Source organism: Cricetulus griseus, chromosome X (assembly GCF_003668045.3).
Source record: "Cricetulus griseus strain 17A/GY chromosome X, alternate assembly CriGri-PICRH-1.0, whole genome shotgun sequence".
Classification (NCBI taxonomy): domain Eukaryota; kingdom Metazoa; phylum Chordata; class Mammalia; order Rodentia; family Cricetidae; genus Cricetulus; species Cricetulus griseus.
The window spans coordinates 13,893,126-13,912,900 of record NC_048604.1 but is presented as its reverse complement, the minus strand read 5'-3'; positions in this window follow the sequence as shown (position 1 = coordinate 13,912,900).

Below are 19,775 nucleotides of genomic sequence, written 5' to 3'. Positions count from 1 at the left end.
AATCTTTCTGCGAAAAGCCACCGAGCCCCACCGCCACGTGTGCACTTTACGCCAGCCTTGAGTTCTACCAGCCACATGGATGGACAAAATAACACACAGACTTATATTAGGTACAAAGGCTACTTGGACAATGACTAGGATTCTCACATGTTAGCTCAGTCTTAATTATCATAAATCTATATATTTTATAAGACTTATCTTATAGAGGATGCCTTGTGGTGGTGCCCTCTCTTGCTGGTAGATCACCTGGTACTGCTAGAGGAAGCAAAGGGGAAAAAGGGACCACTTCTTGTTTCTCCTTGCTTAAATATGAGTCTCCATGCTATGTCACTTCCTGCCTGGATCACCACTGCTCTACTACATTTCCCAGAATCCTCTTTCATTTCTAGTCCTGTCAAACTTGCTGCCTCATTGGCCAAACAGTACTTTATTTATCATCCAGTAAGACAAACACATGTACAGAACCACTTCCTCCATCATGAGAGATCTTTCCATTTTCTGGTATCTTCTTTAATTTCTTTCTTTAAAGACTCAAAGTTCTTACTATACAGGTCTTTCACGTTTTTGGTTAGCATTACCTAAAGATAATTTATGTTGTTAGTTGCTATTGTAAAGGGTGATGTTTCTCTGACTTCTTTCTCAGCTCATTTATCATCTGTATATAGTAGGGATACTGATTTTTTGAGTTAATCTTGTATCCTGCCACTTTGCTGAAGGTGTTTATCAGCTGTAGGAGTTCGCTGGTAGAGTTTTTTGGGTCACTTATGTACACTATCATATAATCTACAAATAGTGAGAGTTTGACTTCTTCCTTTCCAATATGTGTCCCCTTGATCTCCTTTGGTTATCTGATTGCTCTAGCTAGAACTTCAAGGACAATATTGAAGACATATGGAGAGAGTGGACAGCCTTGTCCTGCTCCTGACTTTAGAGGAATCGTTTTGAGTTTCTCTCCATTTAGTTTGATATTGCCTGTTGGTTTGCTCTATATTGCTTTTATCATGTTTAGGTATGTTCTTGTTATTCCTGATCTCTCCAAGACCTTTATCATGAAGGTATGTTGGATTTTGTCAAAAGCTTTTACAGCATCTAGTGAGATGATCATGTGGTTTTTGTTTTTCAGTTTGTTTATATGGTGGATTACATTGATGGATTTTCATATGTTGAACCATTCCTGCATTCCTGGAATGAAGCCAACTTGATCATGGTGGATGATTTCTCTGATGTGATCTTGGATTAGATTTGCCAGTATTTTGTTGAATATATTTGCATCAGTGTTCATGAGGGATATTGTTCTGTAATTCTCTTTTTTAGTTGTGTCTTTTTGAGGCTTGGGTACCAAGGTAATTATAGCCTTGTAAAAAGAGATTGGCAATGTCCCTTCTGCTGCTATTGTGTGAACAATTTGAGGAGTACTGGTATTAGCTATTCTTTGAATTTCTGGTAGAGTTCTGAACTGAAACCATCTGGCTCTGGCCTTTTTTTGGTTGGTACACTTTTGATGAATGCTTCTATTTCATCAGTTTAAATTGCTTATCTGTTCTTGATTTAATTTTGGTAAGTGATATCTATTCAGAAAATTGTCCATTTCCTTTATATTACCAAATTTTGTGGAGTATAGGTTTTCAAAGTATGACCTGATGATTCTTTGGATTTCCTCACTGTCCCTTGTTATGTCCCCCTTTTCATTTCTGATTTTGTTAATTAGCATGATCTCTCTCTCTCTTTCTGCCTTTTGGTTAGTTTGGATAAAGGTTTGTCTATCTTGTTGACTTTATCAAAGCACCAACTCTTTGTTTCATTGAGCCTTTGTAATGTTTTCATAGTTTCTATTATATTGATGTCAGCCTTCATTTTGATTATTTCCTGGCTTCTACTCCACCGGCGCAAGTGAGAGAGAGCAGGGTCTTGAAGTCTCCTACTATAAGTGTGTGTGGTTTTATGTGTGATTTGAGCTTTAGTAAAGTTTCCTTACAAATGTGGGTGCCTTTGTATTTGGGGCATAGATGTTCAGGATTGACACTTCATCTTGATGGACTTTTCCTGGGATGAGTATGAAGTGCCCTTCTTTTGATTGCTTTTAGTTTGAAGTCTAATTTGTTAGATATTAGGATTGCTACACCAGCTTGTTTCTTGTGTCCATTTGATTGGAAAATCTTTTTCCAACCCTTTATTCTGAGGTATGTCTGTCTTTGAAGTTGAGATGTGTTTCTTGTATGCAGCAGAAGGATGGATTCTGTATTTGTATCCATTCTGTTAGCCTTTATCTTTTTTATAGGCAAGTTAAGACCATTGACATTGAGTGATATTAATGACCATTCATTGTTGATTAGTGTTTGTTTTTGATTTGTTGTTGTTAGTTTTATTATTTGTGGATTCCACCCCTTTTTTACTTTGGTGTTTGGTAAAGTAGGATTAACTATTGCCTATGATTTTTTTAGCATAGTTATCTTCGTTGGGTTGGAGTTTTCCTTCTAGTAATTTCTGTAGGGCTGGATTTGTGGATATGTATTGCTTAAATCTTGTTTTTCATGGAAAATCTTGTTTTCTTCATGTATGGTGATTGAAAGCTTTTATGGATACAGTACTCTGGCCTGGCATCCATGTTCCAATAGCGTTTGTAGAACTTCTATCTTGGATCTTCTGACTTTCAAAGTTTCTATTGAGAAGTCAGGTGTAATTCGTATACGTCTGCCTTTATATATTACTTGGCCTTTTTCTTTTGATGCTCTTAGTATTTTTTCTTTATTCTGTAAGTTTGGTGTTTTGATTATCATGTGGAGAGGGGACCTCTTTTTTTGGTCCAATCTATTTTGTGTTCTGTAAGCTTCTTGTACTTTCATAGGCATATCCTTCTTTAGGTTGGGGAAGTTTTCTTTTATGATTTTGTTGAATATGTTTTCTGCACCTTTGAGTTGGGTTTCTTCACCTTCTTCTATACCTATTATCCTTAGGTTTGGTCTTTTCACGGTGTCCCATATTTCCTGGATATTTTGTGTCAGGGATTTGTTGGGCTTGAGATTTTCTTTGGTGGATGACTATATATCCTCTAGTGAGTCTTCAATACATGAGATTCTCTCTTCCTTCTCTTGGATTCTATTTGTTATGCTCATATCAGAGGTTCCTGATTATTTATACAGCTTTTCTATATCCAGCATCCCCCCATTCTGTGTTTTCTTTATTGTTTCTAATTCTGCTTTCAAACCATGGACTTTTTGAATTATTTCCTTCACTTGTTTGGTTGTTTTTTTGGCTTTCTTTAGATTCTTTAAAGATTTGTTTATTTTTTAAATTTTTTGTTTTGTCTTTTCCTCCATTTCACATAATTTTTTGCTTGTTTTTTCTTCTATCTCTTTAAGGGATTTTCTTGTTTCCTCTTTAATGGTCTCTATCATCTTCATAAGATAATTTTTAAGGTCCATCTTTTCCTCATCCTCTGCGTTGGGCTTCTCAGTTCTTCTTGGTGTGGAGTCCCTAGATTCTGGTGGTGTCACATTGGTTTTTCTGTTGTTGAGTGTGTTCTTATTCTGTTGTCTTCCCATCTCTTCTTCTAGTGGGTGCAGTTGGCGTCTCTCCCTCTCTCTTAGTCTCCTCAGGTGGCAGGTGGCCAGACTCAGGGTGGACCTTCCTGTCTGTGCAGGTCCACTCCTGTTGAGGGTCAGACGCAAGAAGAAGGAGGAGGGGTTTATGGGGGGAGTTGGGGCCAGAGGAGAACCCAGACTCACCTCAGGCAGCAGGTGGAGGGCAGAGCGAGTGTATTTTTTAATTACTTTTTTAAAACAAAAATAGGTCTTTTTCATCTGAAGATTTATGCTCTTCAATTCTAGAAAATAATCCTTTATTGTAGCCAGACCCAATCTCCTTCCCATGTTTCATTCTTTTTTCCTGGCACTCTATTTTATATTGGTTAAATTTGTTATTTGAAATACATGTATATAGCACATTCTGATTACTGACATCCTGTACTTTCTCTGAACACACTCCTATCTTACCCTGTCACCATCTTCCCGACTAAAACAAATCACTTTCTCATACTATCTGTTTTATTTTGTGACCCACTGTGTTTAACAGTGACTTCTTTGTATGGACATGGTTGGTAAACTATCCATTAAAGCCTGGTGTATTCCCCTTCTCTCAATCTGTCAATATCCAGTCATTCAGCAGTAAGTTGTAGGACTACATGAGCTCTTTACCCATCTATGACTGTTTGCTGATGGGGCCAATCTTATGCAGGCTCAGTATTATTAGTTATGTTCTGACTTCACAATTGCCTAATGGATAGCATTTTTAAGCCCTCTCCCTATCTTCCAACTATTATATTATTTTACCCCATCTTTCACAATGTTCTTTGAGCCTTAGAGAGGCTGATAAACAAGCTTTGATCACTTAATCTCTTAGTCTTGAGCAACCATGAGTCTCTACATTCATGACTATGCACCACATAGGCAGACTTTGTGGATTAAAGTGGAGAATATATTTTATCTTTATGTATAAGCACAGATATCCTTAAGACAGATGCTATGTCTATTTAATGAAACAAAAATAGCAAGTTCCACTTTGGAACTATGATCTCCCAAGCATGGTTCCTTTATTGGCTCTAGATACCAGGCATGGATTCCCTCCCATAGAACAGGCCTCTAGCCAATCAGAAGCACTTGTTTGTCTTCTTAACAGTTCATGCCACTATTACACAATTTGGCAATTTTGCCTAACATTATTTTTGTATCTCACAGGGCTCATAACTATATAAGACTCTGAATGCCTTTTCTCCCTAAGCTGCCTGAATTACACTCCTGATACTTTGAAATTTAGTTGGCATGGGAGAAGTTTTCAGTTCGAGCTTACTTTTTCTGTATCTTGGAATCGAAGTATGTGGTGTCTTCAGCAATAGGGTCTTGTCTTCTACTTCTGAGGAATAACAAAGAGGACTGAAAAGGGCTTACTTTGGGAGCGTTGGGGGACTCTCTAACAACTAGGTTGGTATTCCAGACCTGGCACTAGGAATTTTATTACTCTGTTGTTACTAGGAGCAACATTGTCTAACATCACAGGCTATCACCACTCATTCTCACTCACACTGAAGTCCTGGTACACAAATTCTAAAATGTTATTTCCTACATTGATATATGCTATTATCAGAATTGTTTAGATCAGAGGTTGTGGTCTAAGAACCCTGACAATATAGGCTGTTTTACCTATCTGCAATAGGTCAATGAAAGGGACAGGTAATAGTGAAAAATGGTGAAAGAAGATTTATTCAATGTTACTACATTGAGGAGAGGAAAAGTAAAGAGATCTAGTAATTGCCCACTCTTCAACTCTAACTGTAGTGACATATTCTTTAAGTTTTAAAAAAGCTTGCCTAGGGATCAAAATGCAAATCTAGCCACATTAGTTGTCTATACATGACAGGCAGCAGTGGCACACACCTTTAAACCCAGGACTCAGTAGACAGAGGCAGATGGATCTCTGTGAGTTCAAGGCCATCCTGGGCTACATGAGAGTGATCCAGTCTAAAAGAGAAACACAGCTCATGCCTTTGATCCCAGCACTAGAGAGGTATATAAGAAATAAACAAAGGGTCTCATGTGAGATTCAATTTCCAGTCACAGGGAAGACAAGATCTCTGTTTCAGCCTTGGTAGAGCTAACAGTTACTGACTGGTTACTTTGCTTCTCTGATCTTCAGCTTGAACGCGAGTATCTGTCTCTGAGTTTTTATTGTATGTGCTATATCAAACTTCCATAGCCAGATAACAAGGGTAGGCTCAAATTTAAGACAAAAGTTATGCATAACTAAGCAGTCCTGGTCAAGATGTGGTCCTACCCATATTTTCTTCTTCTAAAGAGAATTGGTATATTTGAATTCCCAATACAGCAGGACATCTATGTTTCTCTCCAGTCTTATGAACATGTAAGAAAAAAATCAATGAGCTTTTATTAGTTATGTGAATAGGTGATATTATAGAATTCTGAGATTTGTAAAGAAATAAAAAAATCAGAGATGGCAAAAGAGAACTACTCTTTCTATTGGTTTAGTTTTGTACAATATCTGAGTTTTAAAATCATGCTAGAATTCAGGTAATGCTCATTTTCAGTTTTTAAATTTTATTTATATTTGAACCAGGTATTCATATTTTAAGTGGTAGAGTTACTAGAGCAACTAAGCTATTTTTTGTATAAAACAAAAAGTCAATGTCTTTTGCTTTTGTTTTTGTTCCACTCGTTGTTGATGCACCATTCCCTCAGCTCCAGTCTCTTCTGCAGTGTGGTCTGACAAGGTGACAGAACTGTGTGGAATCTTCCTCAAAGAAGATATTATAGGTTTAAAGAGAAATCAGGCACTAGGGAAATGTCTGGAGAGCTACAAAGATGACACCAACTAACAATCTAAGCAACAGAGGAGAGGCTACCTTAAATGTTCTCTCCTGATAATGAGATTGATGACTAATTCATATGCCATCCTATGGCCTTCATCCAGCAGCTGGTGAAAGTAGAAGCAGACACCCACAGCTAAACCTTGAACTGAACTGAAATCCAGATGCAGAGAAGGAGGACTGATGAGCAAAGGGGTCCAGACCAGGCTGGCAAAACTCACAGAAACAGCTGACCTGAACAGCTCTTGGTCCTCAGACAGATAGCTGGGAAACCAGCATAGGACTGATCCAGACCCTCTGAATGTTGGTGTCAGAGAGAAGACCTTAAAAATCTATGGGGCCCCTTGTAAAGGATCAGTACTTATTCCTAGCATAGGAATGGACTTTGGGAGCCCATCCCACATGGAGGAATACTCCCTGAGCCTAGACACAAGGGGGTTGGCCTAGGCCCCATCCCAAAGGATATGACAGACTCTGAAGACTCCCTACAGAAGTCTTTACCCTCCCTGGGGAGCAGAAAGGGTATGAAATAGGTTGGGTGTTAGTTGGGGGGGCAAGGGCGGAGGGGAAGGAGAAGGACCTTGGATTGGCATGTAAAATAATCTTATTTCTAATTAAAATCATAATCATAATCATAATCATAATCATAAGTTAGTCTTCTTCCTGGCTCCAGGTTTTTTCTTTTCTTCATATGAGGTTCCTTGGGAGAAATTCTAATATCTTAGAGGCTATTGTTTCAATAGTCTTATAGCCAAACCTGCCTCTCTTTTGAATGTGTTTGTTTTGCCAGGAGGGCCACACTACTGCTTTCCTAGCCTATTATCTACTTTTTGGAATGCATTGCTGATCCTCATCCAGGAGTGATGAACCTTTTCCTAGCCCTCTTGTTGAATATTCCTACATATTACATATTTTATTAACATTTTCATGAGATTTCCAGATGGCTAGCTTACTGAATTCAACCACAGCCTCTTCTCTAGCCTAATTCCTCTTAGCATATGGTCTTGATGCTTCCTTCCCTGAATAAAGAGAGTCTTTCTGTCTTTATGTGCTTGATGTCCTATAATACTTCTAAATTTTCATCCCCAACTCTGTTCACCACTTCTCTTAAAGGGCAGCTATTTGTTATTTGTCTGATGGTAATCTTTTACCTCCATGCACTTTATTTGTGAGAAAGTTGGTACTAGATACCTCTTTCCTTTAGCATATCCACCCAACACAAAAACAAGCTGAAGACAAAAATATAAATAAAGCACAAAAATGAAAAGAATCGCATACTCACTAAATGACACCATTCCTAACAGATCAGCTATGAACACTTCTGAGGGAAACTGCTCCACTCTGAAAGAATATTCTTGTTTTATCTCTGAGATTTCAAGTCTATTCACTGGGCAAGCAGAATGATGGGTGAAGAAATCATGGGGAATTGTTTAGGATTCATTGAGGTTAAAAATAATACAAGCAAACATACAAACCACAAAATAGAGTTGATGTCTGTGAATGATGGGTTTTTATACTTCCAGGTTCTGTCATGCACTAAGCCCTCCATGATATGCCCAAGCTTACAATTAATCATTAAAAACAAGTATTAATATAAAAAGTCAAAAACAAAACTAGAAGTAAAACCCTTCTACTCCAGGTTTGATCCTTTGTCTTAGACCTGAAATTTCCTCTCATGACTATACGTTCCTTCTCTCATTGTCACCTCTCTTCCTTAAAATGTGGAATCCTTTGAATTAACATTTAAAATAATAGAAGAGATCAAGATGCAAGGTGGGAGATTTTGTCAGGAAACACTGGTAGTTGAATAGTCCTAAACCATTCAGAGACTGATGTTGAGGTACCAAGGAAAAGTAACATCAAATTTAGTTATATGTATTTCAGAGAAAATTGTTTCTGTTTTCTTCAACCAAGAAGGCTGGGTTGCATTACAATACATGGAATCACCATCAGAGAGGTAGGAGAAATAAGTAGGGGAAATAAGAGAGAAATGGAAGGATGGCATGTTCAAGATGCTACCTACAAACTGGGGTATCTGGAGCAGGCTTATGGACAGGGTGAAAAACTTAGTAGAGAGAGGGACAGGCCATATAACAAATAATATTAGGAAGACTGCAAAAGATAAAAAACAGTCTTTTAATCCACAAATGTAGGAATCTCCACATATTATGGTCATCAGTTTTCTTTTCTGAACCAATTAATACACTTTCTAAATAATCTTTTGTCTGACATTGTTGCAACAATTATTGTGCTGATGTTGTATGCCAGATATTTCCTAAGTAGATGACACCACAATATACATATTTATTAATTCCAGGAATGTAATCCGCGATAGAACAAACTAAATTTGCACCAACATCCAAATTGATGAGACAGTGAGTTTTATTACAGTTAGTAATAGGAATGTGGCTGAGGGGTTCCTTATAGGCATAGCAATGACTCAAAAGCAGCTTCATCAACGAAAAGTTGAACACAACATGGGTAATGACTTGTGAATGTTTCAACCCTGGAGTTCTATGCATAGCTTGCAGGTAGCTCAAGAGGTCTGATAGAATTCTCTGTAGCTTCACTGGTCATAGTCTCCTCCCTCAACAATTGTTTATTGCTTCTTTACCCTTTCGAGGGAGCTCTTATCTTCCAAGTTTCTCTTCTCTTAGACATGTGATGTCTTCTTTACTTCTGTACTTTTATCCTCCTTCTTTTATTTCAATTTGAAAAAAAGAACAAATAAACTCAATGTACTGAATATATTTCCCTTCATTCCTATGCTGAAACTCTGTGGTAGTTTGACTGTTATTGGCCCCCATAATCTCACAAAGAGTGACACTATATGGCCTTGTTGGAGCAGGATACCACCCTGTGAATCAGACAACTTCCTGTTGCCTGCAAGATGTAAGACTCTGAGCTACTCTTGCTCCACATTTGTCTTCATGCCACTAAGCTCACCACCATGGTGATAATGGCTTAAACCTCTGAAAGTGTAAGCAAGCCACACTCAATTCAGCTTTTTCCTGTATAAGAGTTTCCAAGTTCATGGTGTCTCTTCACAGCAATGAAAACCCTAACAAAGACAAACCCTAATCCCCATTTTGATGTGGGGTCCTGGGGGTGATGTAGAATTGATCTCTTTCCACCATGTAGGAAAACTATTGTAACTCAGCTGTGTGGTATCTGGATAAGGACTCATAACAGACTTTGATTGTATGGTGTGGCTCCCTAATCTCAGACTTCCAGGCCCCTGAACTTATAAAATATATTCCTGTCATTTTATAAGCCAAATATTCTTTGATACTGTTATAGTAGCTAAAAATAAGGCTGTGATTTAAGGCATAATATTTATTTAAAAAAATCCAGAGTGCTAACATTGAAAATCTCTGAATGATATGTGTGTGTTTGTGTGTATAATTTTTCATCCCTGACAGTTTCCCCCATCCTCTCTTTCCAGTCCCTCTCCCTCATTTCCACCCCCAATCTACTCCTTCGCCACATCTGTTTAGGAAAGGAAAGGTTTCCCATGAATATCAACAAAATATGGCCTATTAAATTGCAATAAGACTAAGTACCTCCCCATGTATTAAGTCCATGCAAGAAAACTCAGGGTCTCAAAAGCCAGAAAAAGAGTCAGAGATAGCCCATGTTCCCACTGTCAGTAGTCCCACAAGAAGGCCAACCGACACAACTGTAACATATATGCAGAGGGCCGATGTCAGTCCCATGCAAGCTCCCTGGTTGTTGGTTCAGTCTCCGTGAGCGCCTATGAGCCCAGGTTAGTTGAGTCTGTGAGTTTTCTTGGGGTGTTGTTAGCCCCTCTGGATCCTACACTCCTTTCTCCTCTTTTCCTGCAGGATTCCCCAAGCTCTACCTAATGATTGGCTGTGGGTCTGCATCCTGTTTCCATCAGTTGCTGGATGAAGCCTCTGTGGTCACATTTGGGCTAGGCACTAATCTATGAATATAGCAGAATATCATTAGGCACCATTCCATTGACATTTTGCCTTCCAGTCTGTTTAGTTCTATACTAGGTCTCTGGGTCAACCATTCTGTGGGTCCTGGTGCTCCAGATACTGCCAGGGTGGGCTTACTCTACTGGCATGGGTTTCAGGCTACTGTCACTCTAACCAAGCAAGTGAAAGACATGCATGACAAGAACTTCAAGTCTTTGAAGAAAGAGCTAGGAGGATATATTAGGAGGTGGGAAGATCTCCCATGCTCTTGGATAGGTAGGATTAACATAGTAAAAAGATGGCTGTCTTACCAAAACCAATCTACAGATTCAATACAATCCCCATTAAAATCCCAACACAATTCTTTATAGACATTAAAAGAACAATACTCAACTTCATAAGAAAAAACAAAAGACCCAGGATAGCCAAAATAATACTGCACAATAAAAGAACTGCTAGAGGTATCACCATCCCTGATTTCAAGCTCTACTACAGGGCTATAGTAATAAAAACACATGGTATTGGCAGAAAAAACAGACACGTGGATCAATGGAATTGAATAGAAGACCCAGTCATAAGTCCATATGCCCATGGACACCTGATTTTTGACAAAGAAGCCAAAAAATTGTACAATGGAGTGAAGAAAGGACCTTCAAAAATGGTGCTGGTCTGACTGGATGTCAGCATGTAGAAGAATGCCAACAGATTCATATACATCACCCTGAATAAACCTCAAGTGGAAATAGCCTTGAGCACATTGGCACAGGAGACAACTTCCTGAACAGGTCACCATTAGCTCAGACACTAAGAAGAATACTTAATAAATGGGACCTCATGAAACTGAACAATTTTTATAAGGCAAAGGAATATATCAGTAGGGAAGAACAGCAGCCTACATAATGGGAAAAAATCTTTACTAACCCCACATCTGAAAGAGGGCTTATTTTCAAAATATATAAAGAATGCAAGGAATTAAACATCAACAAACCAAATAATCCAACTGAAAATGGGGTATATATCTAAATAGGATTCTCAACAGAAGAAATCTCAAGTGGCTGGGAAACACTTAAGAAAATGTTCAACATCCTTACCATGAGGGAAATACAAATCAAAATGACTCTGAGATTCCATTTTCTACCTGTCATAATAGTTAAGATCAAAACCACAAGTAACAGCTTATGCTGGAGATCATGTGGAGCAAGGGGAACACTCCTCCACTGTTTTGGGTGTGCAAACTAATACAGCCACTTTGGAAATCACCGTGGCAGTTTCTCAGAAACTGTGAATCAGTCTTCCTCAAGATCCAGCTATACCACTCTTGGGTACACAAAGGATACTCAATCCTACCACAAGGATACTTACTAAACTATGTTAACAACAGCTTTATTCATACCACTCAGAACCTGGAAACAACTTAGACATTCCTCAACCAAGAAATGGATAAAGAAAATGTGGTACATTTATTTACACAGCAATGTACTATTCAGCTTTTCAAAACAATGACACCAGGAAATTTGAAGGCAATTGGATGTATCTAGAAAAATCATCTTTAGTGAAGTAACCCAGACCCAGAAAGACAAACATGGTATGTACTCACTCACTCATAAGTGGATATTAGGTATAGAGCAAAGGATAACCAGATTACAATCCAGAACCCCAGAGAGGATAGGTAACAAGGAGGACCCAATGGGGGAATACATGGGTTTCCCTGGGAAGGGGAAATAGAAGAGATCTCCTTGGTAAACTGGGGGTGGATTGGGATGGAAACATGAGTGATCAAGGTGGGGGGATGGAGGTGGAGAGTACTGAAATATGATAGTACTGCAAATGGGGGCATTTCAGGGTCAGTTAAAAACTTGGTGCAAGTGAATCTCCCAGGAATCTACAAGGATGATCCCAGCTAAGACTCCTAGCAATAGCAAATAAGTAGCCTGAACTGGCCATCTCTTGTGACCCGGCAAGATTTCAAGTGGAGAGCGTAGGAGACCAGCCCAGCCACACAATCTTCAACTTATAGTCTATCCTGCCTATGGGATATGCTTGGGTAAGTGTGGCCTAGACATTGAAGGAATGGCCAATCCATGACCTAAAACCCATGCCAGGATAGTAAGACCACTCCTGATACTGCCTGGAAAGTTCCTTTAATAGTCACACAGTGAATAGATTCCTCATAGACATGTCTAAAGTGCAGAACTCTAGCATTTTAAGCTAGGCCATTGGCCCCTGGCCAACCTATTTTAGTACTTGTCCTGTAGTTTCTATAGATTTCTGTCTTAGAGTATAGACATGCTATTGCTTTCTACAACCCTAATTATTAATGAGTTCCTACAAAGTAGGTGATATTTATCATACTTTTCTCTGAATTTTCTATAACCTGTAACCCATTGCATTGGAAAGAATAGACACTAAGAAAATAAATATTGATTAAATAACAGATGATATATCATAACCTAACATAAAAATGCATTTTCCATTATCTCGTTAAAATATTTCATCAATTAAGTAGCTTTTGCTCCCCAAGCAGTTACAATGAGAAATCACACTATTTCAACATAGGCACATAAACTTGAAACCTTAATATAAATTTTAAAAAACCCTAACACTTCATTGCCCTTGAAGGTTATGTCACAGAGCAGTTTCTCTACCTTCTCCTGTTTTTGCTAATGGGAAAATTGAGGTTCACAGTGTCAAAAATATGCATAGTAGATGAATGGTATTCATGTCTCGAAATCAAGTCTTCAAATTTATGAACCAGTGCTTTCTGAGATTCAACAAAACAAGCTTCCTTGAGCAGATGGAGTTTGGGGTTAGAGTGACCTGGCTCTGCCACTTGAGTAAGCTAATTAACTTTCAGAAGGCTCACCTTTTTCATAGACAATAATGTGCATGTTTGGGGAGCTATAACGCCATCCAAAATAGTGACATCCTCCATAGGCTATGGTGTTGCCTAGAACATGCCACTAGTTAGCATATCCTGCACTGAATGGAAAAGTCAATAACCAGCTTAAGCCCATAGCCTGAAGCCCCTAAGAAGCCTCAGCTCATAGCTGTGCCTCTGATTTTTCCCATAGTCCTGGGGTCAAGCAGAGTGTTCCTGTGCTTATACAACAAAACCATAAGACCAATCTGAAAGATTGTTTATGAATTGTAATATACCAAGCAGTAGATTCTGAAATGATAAGAAATAACCTTAGGAGGTTTCAGTTCTCCATGAGAGGCCCATTATGGAATTAAAGAAGGAAAAGTCACTGAGTAGAGGAAGCTGTCATATCTCCAAGGCATGCAAAACTCACAGATTGCTGCCAGAACAACCAGAGGCCTTACCTAGCATAGTTGACCAGTGCAAGAAACATAAGGGTAAACAATAGTCTATCATTTAAATAGCTATTCCCACTGGGGCAGGACTGCTATAACCTCTAGGTAAATTATTTAGTACTCAAGATGCCAGAGACTCCTAAGAAGTTAGAAGAGGCACTGTCTGGTGGCAAATATGGGAAGTGAGAATAAAGAAATTCCTGCCATAAAATCCGTAACCAATAAGTATGAAATTAAAACCATAGATTCAATATCCAAGTAAGTGGTAGAGGTCAGTCATTGACTACATACTATATGCATGAATTACCACAAACCTAACAGTTTTCAAACAGTAACCATGCATTTTCTCCCAGTTTTGTATGCTGAGTTTGGTAATCCTTAGATAGTTCGTTTTATCAGGGTCTGATAGGCTATAATCAGGAAATCACCAGGACTGAGGTATCATCTGAGGTTTTGAGTCATTCAAGTTCATGTGGTTGGTGCCAGAATTCATTTCCTTGGTATTTGCTTTTTAAAGGCCATTAGGAAACAGACTTGAAATTGTGATGTCTATAGTTTCCTTTAAAAGGTTCATTTGATTAGATCAAAGCTGTCTAGAACACTCTTTCATTCAATTCAATGTCACACTGATTATATCTACACTTACCTTGTCAATATCATACGACATAATCTAATCCTAGATGTGATATTTCTGTCTAAATTCAGATGGAAGGATTCTATACAAAGAAGTAAGAAACTTAGAGGCCATTTTAGGATTTTACTACCACAATATGCCCTCTGATTTCCAATTACTTGCACTCCTCTTAAGTGCAAAATATATTCCCAAGAGGCCCATCTCATTATAGCATCAATTCAAATTCTCTTCATCTAAATTGAATTTTCATCAGTTCATGCCATCTAAATCTCATAAGGTAAATGAAGAAAATCTCTATCCCTTGATCTTTTTACATAAAATGTTATATTTAATTCACATGATTATCCTGTAGAACTACATTGTCATTATATTCATTTTATAGATGGTAGCCTGAAACATTGAGAAGTTAAGATACTTGCTTATCATCAGTTATATATTAAGTTTCATAGTTCAAACTTGAATTGAGGTATGTGGAAAGTCATTCACTAGATCCTCTGTCTCCAAGGAACCACATTCTAATTCCTTCTTGACAAGGAAAGGATCTCAAATTATCAGCTGCATCTGTAGTAGCCAAAGTTTGGATTTAGTATTTTCATACTGAAGTGCTGATAAATAACATCAAGTTATCTTGGAGTAGATAAATTTCCTAGTGGTACCTCAGTGGCAGAGGTGAGAAATAAATTAGAGCAATAATATGAATTGATGAAAACTGAAGTAACTGTTAGTGACATTAATTAAATGGAACAGGAAAAAGAAAGGAAAAGGGGTTGTGAGTACTGACTACAATTGTGCTACAAATGCATATGTGACTTGGGAAAACTACCATTTTAGAGGCTTCTAATCGGGTTATTTCTTTAAAGAATAAAGATGAAATGTTTGATTGCTTGATGATCACTAAGTCATTTTCAAAAGCTTGTAATTCTAATAAGAGAAGCAACCAACAGACAGGCAAATGTCATGATTTGGCATTAAGAGGTGAACCGAGATACAGTTGTTTTGAATCCCATTATTAAAATCTTGAAGAGAAAAGTCTCATACATATACAGACATAGTTTTGACATCAGAATATGTTATAGAGCCCTACAAAACATTGCAGGAGAAAAGTTCAAGGCCTTTGAGAAACAAAGGTAATAGTGGAAGCCATTGATAACCCTTACTTACGTGACTATATTTTTGAAAAGCTGCATTCTGAGGAATGATAGGAGAAATGAATGAGGCCTGAGAATTGGACATTTTCTGGAACATTCAAAGTGGGGAAACCCAAAGGCCCTGAATGATTTGGACATGAGAAGGTGATGTGTATACCAGAATGTCCTCCTTTCATTACCCTTCCTACTCAAGGTACCAATTTACATTCTACATTTTCATTTCCTCCACTCATAAAGCCATGTATCATGCTTTCACTCTGCATAAACAATGCTTATAAAACTACCATGTGGCCAGGCAGTGGTGGCACACCCCTTTAGTCCCAGCACTAGGGAGGCAGAGGTAGGCAGATCTCTGTGAGTTTGAGACCGGCCTGATCTATAAGAACTAGTATCAGGATAGCCTCCAAAGCCACAGATAAACCCTGTCCTGAACCCCCCCAAAAATAAAACCTACCATGGGATCAGGCATCCACTGTGCAATATAAAATACATAAGATATAGTCTAAACTAGAGCCAGGATACTCACCCTTTATTTCTGCCCTGGCATCTTCCTCAAAGGATCTGGGACAATTATTCATCTTTCAAATCTCGGGATGCATCTTCCATGAAGGTGGTTGAAGTTCCTCTTCCTCTCCCCTTCTTTTGAGGTCTTTCTCTGACCTCCTAGTAGAGTCTCCACTGCTCCCTGGCTTATGTTTCATATAGTTTGAAAACAGCGTTTTCATCTCCTCCAGTCATCTGTGAGAAGCATGAGAATCAGAGTGTTGTGCTTATGATACATGTAGGTGCTCAGGTCTGAAAGTCTTCCCAAGGCTGTCCCTAGTGGCATAACTCAGAGACAGAATCACTGTCGTGACTTCTACCGTTACAGGGCTGAGTGCATTTTATTTTCAACAATCATTCTCTAGGTCAAGTTGGACATTTATCCCAACTATATGATCCTCAAACCTGTTAAGACATTATGGTAATCTACCTCTGGATCTTCCTTTAGTAGCCTACTATCCTTCTATGGCTCCTATAAATGTACTTGCAGTTAGAAGTTAGGTCTTCCCAGCTTCATTCTGTCCCAGCCAATATTGGATGAATGTATATTAATTTGTACTATTTAGGTCCATGTCAACTACTGGCTTGGGTATGGAAGAGGAAGGGAGGAATGGATGGATGGATTGATGGATGGAGGGAGGGAGGAAGAGAGGGAGGGAGGAAGAGAAGAAGGAAGAAAACAACCCTGATGTATGTTGCAACAGAGTACCTATATAGGTAAAATGGTGCTCCAGCTTCCTCAGAGCCATTGGGATATAATGAAAATGAACTCTGAGGTAAGAGATGGAAAACAACCAGAGACAAAGTGATTACAGTTGGCCCAACCACATACTTGGGCTTGCCAAGTGCTTGCTTAGAGATTATTTTCATGGAAGAGCTGCAAAGGGAAAACACTTCCCCATTATGCTCAGTTTCCTTGACTACAAAGAGGAGATCAAGACTGTCCAGCTCCATAAGCCCAGCAAAATGTACCCCTGTTAACTCCAGCAGGATCTACTGGAAAGCAGCCTTGGTTCCTCTATGGACAGGGCCACCTAAATGCCCTGTAATACACAGATAAATTGGTCTGCTATGTACCAATAATTGTTTTTACTAGAAAGTAGAAAACATTAGAAAGGAAACACAGCATTGTTTTTAATATGGAAAGACAGTTTTTAAGCAGATGCCACAGTGATCCTTCCATTTTTTTATATAGAAAATTAATTTATCTCTGTGTTTACAGCTATTAGCATTAAGCTCAGGACTTTAAAAAACCACTCATTAATCAAAATTTTAATGCTGCATATAAGCAGGAAAGGGACAACCAAAAACCTTTCCTATTTTGGTTTTCTCAATAATCATTTTATTGTAAAGAACCTACAAAAAAAATCAGCTAGATTAACGTAGGCCCTCAAACAAGCACTTGCCCAGACTAAAGTCTATACATCTCAATGAACTCCTCCTAGTTCATACTATAATCACTTTGGTCTTCATGTTAAATTTTTTGAATTTCTCACTAGAATGGTCTGTAATAAATCACTTGATGGGACTTATTTTGTATGCTGGAGCATTCCATATGCCCATGCACTTGGTCAATTCTGGAGCCACCCAAAATCAGTATTCTATTCCAAGCAGTTGTAAGGCTGCAGAGAGCACTGTTTTAAAATACACTATCAGCTGCAAAAAAGGAAATTGTCTATAATACCTGGCTAACATATGAAGATGTATGTGCACAGACCTTGAAAAGTGTGGTGTGGTGTGGTGTGTGTGTGTGTGTGTGTGTGTGTGTGTGTGTGTGTGTGTGTGTGTGTGTGTTTGATCACACTGTAAGAATCAAAGAGCAGCCCTAGGGGAAAAGAGTTGTTTCTGTTTTCCAGAATTCTGAAAGCAAGCGTAGATAGGGTTTTTGTTTACCAAGGCTTTTAGAAACTTTTATTACCCATGGGATAAAATGGAGAAAGAGGAAGAACTAGCCTAAGTGTTCTGTTTATTTGCTTGCTTGCTTGCTTGCTTTGTACTTCTCAGAGGTGAAGCAGGAAATGGGTAAGTGCAAGGAATAAGGGCAGTCAGCTGAGAATCACTCAAGCTCTTTTGGAAAAGAACAAAAGATGTGTTTATGGTGCTTGCCAGGTGCTTCCTCACTCCAAGGAGAAGCACCCAGAAAGCAGAGACAGCGACTTCTGTGAAACCATAGCAAAATAAACGTTTCTAAATCATATAGCAGGCCTAGTGTTGAGGGCAGCTGAAATACGAGAAAGGCATAGGTGTAGAAGATGGTACAAATGGATCCAAGGAGACAATCAGGTGAAGATCTTTGTTGGCACGTTTTCAGCTCCTGGGGAGCTGAAATCATGACCTTGACACATGTGGTTCAGTGTCCATACCATAGTCTTTGTAGTCACACAGACTTAGGTTTAGATCCTTGCCTAAACCCTCAAGAGTGGGGTTTTGAGCAAATCGTATGGTCTTAGAAGATGCCTCATCCTAGTAGCCACCACCTGCAGTTATGGTGACAACTGAGTCAGGAATATAAACTGCTTGAAAAGAGTGAGAGGTAAGCAGCCATCATGAAAATTAGACTTAGTGAAGTGTGATGTGCAGGAAAGTGGAGAAGGAACTAGAGGAAGTGGGTAACCGTAGACACCTGGCAGATGGTTGATCATATTGCCTTCACTCACTTTAGGGTCTCTTAGAGCAGGGTTTTTATGCTGAGATAGCTGAAATGTTTAACCAGGGCTATCAAAATACCCTTAATTTTTGTGAGTGATTCTCTGTGGCTGTGGAGTCAAGGAAGAAGTTGTCAGTTGGTCCAGCTGTGTAGAAAGGAAGACCCAGAGGTCAGGATGATAGACACTTCACTGTGTTTGCAGTTCCAGCCCAAGTGTTGCCAGGACACTCAGACTCGTTCCCACCTCTCACTCTGAAATCCACCCGAGTCAGGTGCTCCTCTACTCTTGCATGGATTCCTACAGAGGCTTCTGAATATCATGATGTTCCTGCTTTCACATTTGTTCTCTGTCCAAAAATCTATGCTGGAAACATAGACACAGGGATTCTACTAAGCAGTGATGCTGATGCAACCACACAGCACAGATTGTTTTGAGAAACTTTTAAAGGTATCTTCGTCCTAAACACTGATATTTTATTCCAGTGTTCAAGCCCCTTGTAATTCTCCTTCTCACTTACAGTAAAAGATAAGTGACAAAGTTGTCTGTCTTACCACCTTTCTCCTTCCTCATTATGTTCCAGACACAGTCTTCTGTGGTGATATATTGAACCCCTGTATATGTCTTTGGGATTTTATTGTTCGTGTTACAGTATTCTCTGCTCTCTCCCTCCCTCCCTCCCTCTCTCTCTCTCTCTCTCTCTCTCTCTCTCTCTCTCTCTCTCTCTCCCTCTCTCTCTCTCTCTCTCTCTCTCTCTCTCTCTCATGTCATAGAAACTTCTACTTTGCATACATTGTGCTTATGTTCCTGCTGCCTGGGCCACCATTTCCCTGATTCATGCAAAGCTCACTCCTTCCCTACTTTCAAGGCTCTGTTTAGATGTCCTAACTTCAGAAAGACTTCCCGCATTTTAGGTATCCAGAACAATGCCCCTATCCGTGCCATTTTTGTCATAATTTTATTTGGTTTACTATCATTGCCAGACATTCTATCTTAGATCAGTTTGTTTCTATATCCCCCCCACTTGAATTTATGGAAATAAAGATTTTAGTTGGTTTTGTCCATAACTACATCATCTGCTCCTAGAGTTGTGTCTAGCACATAATAGATGTTCAGCACATATTTATTATTGTTAAATGAATGAGTCTATGTTTCCCTCTTGCTAGGCTC